The sequence below is a fragment of the Puma concolor genome, chromosome C2, assembly GCF_028749965.1.
Source record: "Puma concolor isolate L17-30 chromosome C2, mPumCon1.1.hap2, whole genome shotgun sequence".
In the NCBI taxonomy this organism is placed as follows: domain Eukaryota; kingdom Metazoa; phylum Chordata; class Mammalia; order Carnivora; family Felidae; genus Puma; species Puma concolor.
The window spans coordinates 82,253,998-82,264,296 of NC_141675.1; positions in this window are offsets into that span (position 1 = coordinate 82,253,998).

Genomic DNA, 10,299 nt, shown 5'->3' on the forward strand with positions numbered 1-10,299 from the left:
GAAGAAGAAAATGCTTGACATCTCTCTGACTCACTGTAGCAACTCTTGGTACTCTCTTGCCCAATTCGATGGCATATGGACAAGTGTATCAGCCATAGTTGACCGTGGTGAGAAGATCATGGTCATCAGGACCTCATACCACACTGGGATGACATTCTGGATCAGTATAAGGTGAGTCACCTAGATGAGAAGAGGTGCTAGTAGAAGTTTAGGTACATATAGAATGGATAACAAATAGCAGATATGATGAGTATCAGTTGCAGTCCCAAGATAAGCTTCTGTATGGCCATTGTAGTTTTTAAATTCTTCTAAATTTCTCCAGGAAAATATCAGCTAGAATACTGCAGGACATGTTCCCAGATGAGATTAATTTACTATTGAGACAAGTGGATCTGAGCAGTTGTTAGAAATGTTGTAGGTGATGAACCACCCAAAATCTCTTTCAGGATCAAGTCATCCTTTCCTCAGTCCTCCAGAAATTGACTTCACTTGAAGGAAGCCATCCCACCCAAGGCTAATCTTATTTTTAAGGTCAGGTTACAAAAATTCAGCTTCTTGCTTCAATTCTAAAGGGTTATTTGGCTTAGGGTTTTTTGACCACAATACCATTCATTTTCATCTCTTTTCCAAAACTTATACATATTTTCCTTAGATGTATTGCTCCTGAGAACATGCTTATGAAAATTTCCTGAATGCAAACCTCTGTATCAGAATCTGTTTCCTGAAGAATCTGACTTACAACAGAAGGTCACAAAGTCTATGTGACAACCGGAATTTAAACTCAGACTTCTAGACTCTCGCTGCAGTGTTATTTTCTCTACATCATATTGCTAAATCCTCTCAATATGTTCCTTTAATCTATGCTACTATATAGTGATATATAAGTTATATATTTGTACATTGCATCCCAAACTAGAATATAAGCTTCTTAAGGACAAATTTATTTCCTAAATTGAGCCAATTTAGTATCTTATATTAAACACCCAATTAACATTGTATTTGTTCAATGAAAAACTTTTGAATAACTCTTATGATAAATATTTTCCAGTTCATTTGAAGGTTATGATTATAATGAGTTAACATTCAAGTATTTTCTTTATGGGAATTGCAGTATAGTAGAGGAGTTGTTAAGAATGCATGCCACCCTTTCTGACTGTCCTCTCTATTAATGCTACCAATACACGGGTATGCACATAAATGCCTATTTTTCCAATTCCTTTTCATTGACGGCTATGTTTATTGCTGTCTTTATCTTCCTAAAATATAATTATGAGTGAATAATTCTCTTTCTTAAAAGCCTGCATGAATCCCTGTTTTCTAAAGGATAAGTCTTAAACCCAGTAAAAATTTTCTAGTTGAATCGAAGCCTTTCTAAACTTTATTACCACCTAATTTTCCAGTTTTGTTTACCATCACTTTATTCATGCACCCTGATTTTCTTTCTACATGATATTATTCTCACTATTTCTTTTCCTCTCACATGCTTTTCCAATCTTCATTAGTCAAAACTTTAACAGTCTTCAGGGCCCAAGTGAAATGCCATTTCCTCAGTGCTTATTCATATTTTTCCGATAACTACCTCTCCCAAGGTAGAAGTAATCTTTTTTTATATTTAGCTTCCAAGTCATTATTTTTTGTTATGAAATTTTACTATTTTAAAATGTGTGTATTAAACATTTTTGCATTTGTCTTTTTTTTTTCCTCAATACACAGTCTGGTGTGTGGTGCTAAATAATTTTTACTGAGTGAATAAGGTGCAGATGGATGTTGACAACATAACAGCTGAATGGCCAGCCATGAAACTGAGTCGTCTCCCTTAAGATTTATTTGTTGAATGTACTTAATGACACGTAGATGGTAATACATGTAAATAAGGAGAGAAGACTTTAGAAATAGAAAAGGTTTCAATAGAAACTGAAAGAAGGGAGAGTCCTGAGAGAGCAAAGACTTTGGCACAGAAGTGGACCTTACTTCTTGCCTAAATTTGATACTAAATTCAGTGATAAGAGTGAGAAAATACAACACAATATATTTTTTCATAAATTCACTGCCTAATTTAGTAATGACATTAAGATTAGAGTGATTCTAATGTATGTATTGGAAATATCTATTTGTAACTTCTCTTGTATATATATATGTTTGTGTTATGGTCTCTTAAATGTGTCAGATAAGTTTCTTGTTTTCCAAACATCAAGATTTTGAAATAGGCTATAACATGGCTTTGATCTTAATCTTCAGCTATAACTTTGGTTATAGTAGCCTGCTTTTCTTTGCAGGGGTTGGGGGAGGTTGATGCTGAGAATTAATTAGTACCTTGCCAAATACTTCATTTGGATGTGATTAGAAATCAAATGGAGAACAATTACCACTTTCTTATGCTTGTTGACAGTGGGATGCAATTTCAGGGACCAATTTCAGCACCTTGGTCAGAGCAATAGGATTAAGAACATTGTATATTTCTACATCTTGGCTACAACAAGACAATTATTGCTTCTCCATACCAATAAATACATATTCAAAAGTTATTGTCAAAGGTATGCAATAGCCAACTATAATCATTCTATATGCATTCACTAAAGTCTTCAGGTAATTTTACCTTAATAAACATCTTTGTAAAATATTAATCATAGAAACCTCTGGATGAAGAAAACATGAGAACCATCTAATCCAAAACTCCTTTATATATGAACTTCCCTATATAGGAACAAAGATTTCTACTTATTCTTTCAGTATAAAATATTACATAATAAAAAAGAAAAGAAACACAATAGTTTTTTGTTTTTTTTTGGAAAATATACACATCTGTGTATAGAAGAAAAGATGAGAAGTATACAGAAATGTGCATTGTGATTTCAGAGTTGTGCTTGTTCTTTTTATCTTTGTTTTCTGTTATTTCTCTGGTAGGAATGTGTGATTTAAGAAATAATACAAATTTATAGGGGCCTGGTTGTCTCAGTGGGTTAAGCGTCTGACTTCGGCTCAGGTCATGATCTCAAAGGTTTGTGAGTTCGAGCCCCATGTCAAGCTCTGTACTGACAGCTCAGAGCCTGGAGTCTCCTTTTGATTCTGTGTCTCCTTCTCTCTCTGCCCTTCCCTGCTCATGATCTATCCCTCAAAAATAAATAAATGTTTAAAAAGTAAACAAAAATAATAATAAAATAAATAAATAAAATAAAAAATAATACAAAGTTTTGATAAAAATAAATCATTAACTTGCTCTCATAATGCTAAGGTGAGGCAAGAGCCTTGTTAATGATTATAGATTTAAGTAAGTAACATCCCTTATGGATCTAATATATATTGGTAGCAGAAATGACAACAAAGTAAAAAGACCAACCCAAGGGCTTACCCTTAGAATGAGCCAAAGCAATTTGATTGACCAGCCTTCCTACTCACAGAGCCTTCGTCCCTTTCCAAACTACCAACTTTCTGTTTGTACTTAAAATAGGAGCTATATATAGTTGTTTAGAGGGTTTTGAAAATCTCTTCCAGTTCTCATAATTTGTACTTCCAAGCTTTCATAGTCTTTGCTGGTGCTTTACTTTATAGATGGTCATGAGACTTATAATGATAATAATTAACATCTCTGTTTACTATGTGTTAGAAGCGATTTTAAATATTTCAATTTAATTCATTTAATATTTGCCACAAAAGCTGAGTTAGGAGCTATTTTATTGCCAATATTACAAACGAGCCAAAGTCCTAAAAAATTTAAGTTGTGTGCCACACAACTGTTAAGAAGAAAGTGATGATCCATACTAAATTGTGAAGAAATCTGCCTTTTTTGGAACTTATCAACTGATAGTCTTAAGCTTTAATCAACTCTAGACATGATATGAAGATTGCTTGAACTGGCCTTTGTAGAATTGAAGACTCAATGTTCAAAAAAGTCATCCAATACGTCAATATTTCTCAATGTTTGTTATAATAGATCCCAAAGCCTATTGGTTGGATTACAAAAATCTATGGTACAGTAAAGATGCACTGAGCACTTTCTTAGTTCTTTTACATTTAAGAAAAGTTAATATTTTATGGAAAGTAATGTGCTGTTTTATTTCATATTTTACGCACATGATGTCTCTAGACACACTGAACCATCTGTCTCTGGCTTGGTAGAGGGTCAGAATGGTCATGATAGTAATAAAAAGTGTTGAAATTTAGCTTTGACTTTGAGAATAATATTGCAGAAAGATAATAAGATTGACAGCCAAACTCCAGGGAGAAAAATTATTTCCTTGGAAGCATTTTTAGGACTTGATAATAGACAAGTTGGAAGACAAAAGAGCAGGGGAAAGGAGAGGGAAAGCAGGTGGCCAGATATTTGTTATAGTCTCCTCTCTTAGAAAAACCGTATTAAAAGATCAAGATGAATAGCAATGACATAAATGATGAAGGTTTCTGCCTTACTGTCCCTTTGAGATTCTGGAAGGAAATTGAGTCCCAGGGCCCCTCCCACACAACAATGTAAACTTAATTCCTTTTCCTTCAAAAAATTGTTTCTCAGTGCATTTATACACACACACACACACACACACACACACACACACACGAGGCTTTGATTGTTGTATGTAAAGGCACTGGCTGCTTTTACTTTAATAAATTAATATAAGTACTATTTAAAAATTAATAAATAATAATTGTAAATGAAATTTAGTAAATTAATGATATTAGCTTTAGAGTGGTATTGTTTTATTAAAAATTACAATGAAATAAGAATACATGATTTGATAGCTGATAGAATGATTTAATTAATTAAAAATCTAAAATAATTTGTTGCGTGAATGTCTAACTCCATCGCATAACTTTTTCTTTTTTTTTTGAACTTTCCATGGCACATACTTGATTCATTTCTTTGCAAGGATGGAAATTTATCACATGTTTGCCACTATGATCTCTATTCATTATTTTTGGTTATTATCTCTTTTTAGCTTTTCTGCAAATTGTTTTGGTTTGGATAGTAACAGAAATATAAATTAGAAAAAAAAAATGTCATCCAAGTTCTCCTTTCCTCCACTGCTCCCCACCTAAAACACTTTTTATTGTTGATCTCATTTCTGTTTCTTGCTTTGTATGTATACATTTTTGTTAAATTGTTTCATGTAATGAAGTTACAATTATATTTATGCTTTTATCATTTAGTATATATTTCATGACTCATTTCCCTTGTATAAAAAGCATAATGTAAAGTTTGTAAATGCATGTGCTTATATAAAAATGCAATATTACTAGGGGAACTTCCATAAAAACTATAATTTGAGGATGCTTAATTACTAGTACCAGAAAAAATATTTATCAATATTTTGCATAGAAACAATTTTGACACTCTGTATTTTTCAAGCTAAAAAAAATAACAATCTGCAAGTGATGATAGTAAAGCCTTGGAGAAAAAACAAATTGACTTTGCCTAGATTTTTAGATGGGCCATAATTTTCTAATGTTTTCAACAAATAGAGAAAACACAAAGGGAAACTAAAATATTCACATATATAAGGTGACGTTGAATACACTTAAAATAACAAAAATCACTACTCTTTACACTTTCTAATATTTTGGAGGGAAAAGAAGAGAAAGAGGGGTTGATGAATTAATTTACTTTGTTATCTACAATATATATGAGATTCTTTTCTTTGTTTGATAGTAAATTATTTCATCAAATATGGTCCTTGAAGAAAGTGAGCATGGATTGCATCTATAAACAGAAAATAATGTAAATTTTTTTCAAAATTAACAACTCTTGTTTAAGCCTGAGACTACTTTGATTATTGTCAGAAGGAGAGTAAATCTCTCCGTTCCTAAAACAAGCGTGTAAGAATGAGCCACAGATGAGGTTATATGATGCTGCAGTAAAAGGAAAGCCTAAATTCTCCAAATGGAAATGTAAGTGTAAAATGGTAGTTTGGGGAGGAGTGAACGAGGAGAATTTGGAGTGAGGATACAAAAATTGGGCCAGAAAGAAGGGCATGGGTAGCATCTAGAATCAAAACGATGTCGCTTATTTCCATAACTAACCCTTCAGAACTCAAAATTTTGAAACTTCTCAATTGACAGAATCCTCTAGAGGGTTTAAGGGTATTTTTTTTAATGTTTATTTAATTTTTTGAGAGAGAGAGAGAGAGAGAGACAGAGCGTCAGTGGGGGAGGGATAGAGACAGACGGAGACACAGAATGTGAAGCAGGCTTCAGGCTCTGAGTTGTCAGCACAGAGCCCAACGAGGGGCTCGAACTCAGGAACCAAGACCCACGAACCTCGAGATCATGACCTGAGCCGAACTCAAACGCTTAGCTGACTGTGCCACCCAGGTGCCCTGAGGTTTAAAGGTCTCAGTCACAATTTTCAGCAAAAAAAAAAAAAAATTAAATAAATAAAAATAAAAATAATAATAATTAGATGTTAGTTCTATTGATTGAAGTTATTTTATTAAATTAAACTTCCAAACAATACCTGAAATTTTCATGTCCATCAGAATTTTTTTGAGTGTCCTTTCAATATATGAGACCCATAGCAAATGCATATACACAAATATTTAATATTAGACACAAGACGTTGCCTCATAAGACAACAACTTCTTCATGGGCAGGATTCCAAAGAATTTCTCTCTGGTTCTTCAAAACTAGGCATAAATGGGAGCTTTTTTTAGTCACTTGGATTCCAATATAAAGCCTACAGATTTTTTGCTATTTATATTCAAATCCTTAAAAGCAGGGGCTCCTGGATGGTTCAGTGGGTTAAACACTGGAGTCATAATTTTGGACCAGAGCATGATCTCATAGTTCATGAGTTGAAGCCCCACGTCAGTCTCTACACTGGTGGTGCAGAGCTTGCTTGGGATTCTGTCTCCCTCTCACTCTGCCCCTCACTTGCTCACTCTCCATCTCTCCCTGTCAAAAATAAACATTTAAAAAACCTTAAAAGTGTAAATATTTTTTACAAGGTAACTACAATTCTAAGAAATAAACAGGGAAAATATGTATCTACAAGAGTGTACATAGTTACATCATATATAATAAAGAAAATTGAAAACAATCTTCATGTCTAAGACTAAGTAATTAGAGTAATTAGTTAAATATGTTTTAGTATATAGTCACACAATAGCCATGCTAAATACTAACTGAAAATTGTGTTGTACAAAAAATTTAATAACCAGAAAAAAATGTTAGTATTTCATAACAAAGTTTATAACATTGCATATATATAATATACATGTCATTTAGTGTGTATATATACATAACACTTTCTTACATATTTTTCAATGCATGTTTTTAATCCAAATGTATAAATGTATATACAAATATGTGAGGTGAAGTAATTCGAGGCAATTTTTTTTTTCTTCTTTGGTCTTTATATGTTTATTTGGTAATTTGTAACTTGTTTAGAAGCACCTAATCACTGCCAAAGAAAGATGTATTTTAGCTTAAATTCATTTTACTATACATTTTGATTACCTGTTATAAGTGAGCCCCAGTTCATTTCAAAAAATCCTATAGTATTTCTCTGTTCAACTTACCTTTCACTCCCCACAACTACTACTTGCAAATGGTTTATTGGGAAACACGAACTCATTGAAGTATTAAGGTAAACTAGCTTTATTTTTCCCTTTTGCTGAAGCCTTGTGCTGAATTACCTTTTCCATTTGGGGGGTGGATCTCTTCAGTTTTAGATCATTTTTGTTCATGAAAATAAGTCCAGGTGAACTTTCAACTTTAATCTTGTAACTGATTCCTCCTTTTTTTTTATTAGAATTTTTTTTGACATTTATTTATTTTTGAGAGACAGAGAGAGATACAGAATGAGTGGGGGAGGGGCAGAGAGAAAGGGAAGCATAGAATCCAAAGCAGGCTCCAGGCCCTGAGCTGACAACACAGAGCCCGATGTGGGCCCAAACCCAGGAGCCCTGAGATCATGACCTGAGCCTAGGTTGGGCGCTTAATCGACTCAGCCACCCAGGCCCCCCTGATTCCTTCTCTTAATGGAGGTTAAACTTCAAGGCCTCTTAGAATAGGGAGAGCTGTTCCTGCTTCCCTCTTTTAATTTGGGTACATATGTGCATAACCAGATGAGGCTTAGCCTATTATTATTCATAGTTGCTGCTTTCCCGGATAATATGACTGGCTGTTGTTGTCCTCTATATGGCAGACATGCAAACGCTGATTTTTCTATACATTATGGACATATGTCTGTTTTGACTGCAATAGATTAAGGTTATATCTATTGTCCCAATATTCCTTCCAGGTTAGTATTCATCACTCTAAAATGACAGTCTAAAGAAGTCACAGCTTGGACAGCAAATTGCATGATCATGCTCCTTGTGGGATATATTTGTGTGGACTTCCTAGGGGAGAAGAACTTCTACACAGCTTTCGCTTAATCCCTTCTAAAAATACCCTCTTCCCTTAACCTCAGCTCATACATACCACCAGATATCAGCCCTAGAGTCTTGCTTCTTATATCCATTGCCTCGGAGATGGACATCCCAAACACAGCAGCTTCTGCCATGTTGAGCAACCACAGAAATCCCTTTCCCATGAGCAACATTGGGAGTCCACGTTGCTCTGCTGCCTCCCCTTTCATTTCACAATCATCCTGCTGCAGCCAGTTGTATCTTTTTCACATTCTTTTTCTCACTGTGTCTTTTTTTTTTCACATTTACTTATTTTTGAGAGACAGAGAGAGACAGAGCGTGATCAGGGGAGGGGCAAAGAGACAGAGAGACACAGAATCAGAAGCAGGCTCCAGGCTCTGAGCTGTCAGCACAGAGCCCATTGCAGGGCTCGAACCCACAAACTGTGAGATCATGACCTGAGCCGGTCGGACGCTTAACCAACTGAGCCACCCAGGCGCCCCAACTCACTGTGTCTTTTAAGCTTTACACGATTCTCTTGCATACCTTCATTAGCTCCAAGGAGGAAATTCCCTTACCCTTATCCAAATTGGAAAGTGCTTGTGGTAGGCATTCTTATCAGTGAACATTCCAAAAATATAATGACTATTACTATATATTCTCCCTAGTCCTCATGTTATATGTGCAGTGCACTTAATATCTTCAAGGAAATATTAAAGTAGCATGTTAAACAAATAAACAGACAGACAAGCAAATGAAAAACAGGATTTTGAAAACAAACTGGTGGATATGAATCAGGGACAAGTGGTAATTTTTACTACCTATATCCCCATACCTTTGTCTGTGAGGGTCAGGTCATGATCTCATGGTCTTGGGATCAAGCCCCACACGGAGCCTTGCATCAGGCTCTGCCCTGAGCATGGAGCCTGCTTGGGATTGTCTCCCTCCCTTTCTCTCTTCCTCCTACCCACTCTATCTCTTTCTCTCTCTCTCTCTCTCAAAATAAATAAACGACAACAACAACAAAAGAATTGAGAGCATTTTAAAAGAAACCTAGAAAAGCTGACACGTACTGGTTACTATACCAATATCAATACCAATGTAAATAAGCATTCAATGTGATGACTGAATTGATTTTGAGGATGCAAATAATATACCTAAGTTATTGTCTTTACTCTTTTGGATTTTGTAGGTGTTATCTTACTTTTATTATTAATAGAATATTCTTAGAGGATGCAGTGTGTTTCACTGTTCAGAAATTTTTGTTTGATTCCAAAAGATATATTTTATTTTATAAAAATCTACCTTGTAGTCACCTGGGCTACTCATCATTTCCTGAATATTCTTCATATTTGCCTGTTGAGATTTTCTTCTCCTTTTTTCCCTCTTACCTCTACTGATGCAATTCTAACTTTATACCCAATGTATGTCTCTGATCACAAGTGTTCAATGACTCCTTCCTAGTTTCCCTCCACTTACCAGCTTGTAAATTCTTTTAAGACTGGGTCATGGTCTCTAGACCATAAAATTGTACTTTGAACATAGTGGGAAAATGGTACTTACTGAATTGAATCCTTAGAAATATGTATAACTGATTTTTAAAGTGTTACATTTTATGAAGTATGAAGTTTTTCACTCAAAAATTAAATGAAAATGGACTTTATTCTATGTGAAGGTTGTGATAAATGAATGAATCTTAACTTACATACGATCCTTTAATATTACAAGATTATCTCAAAAACTTATGAGTTGGGGCAAACATTATCTCCATGGTGATATACAGTTTGACCTTTGAACGACTTGGAGCCTAGGGGAACTAACCCCTGCACAGTTGAAAATCCGTGTATAACTTTGAATCCTCAAACCTTCACTAATTGCTTAGTATTGACCTGAAGCTTTACCAGTAACATAAACAATTGATTAATAGTTTGTATATACATTATATACTGTATTACTACAA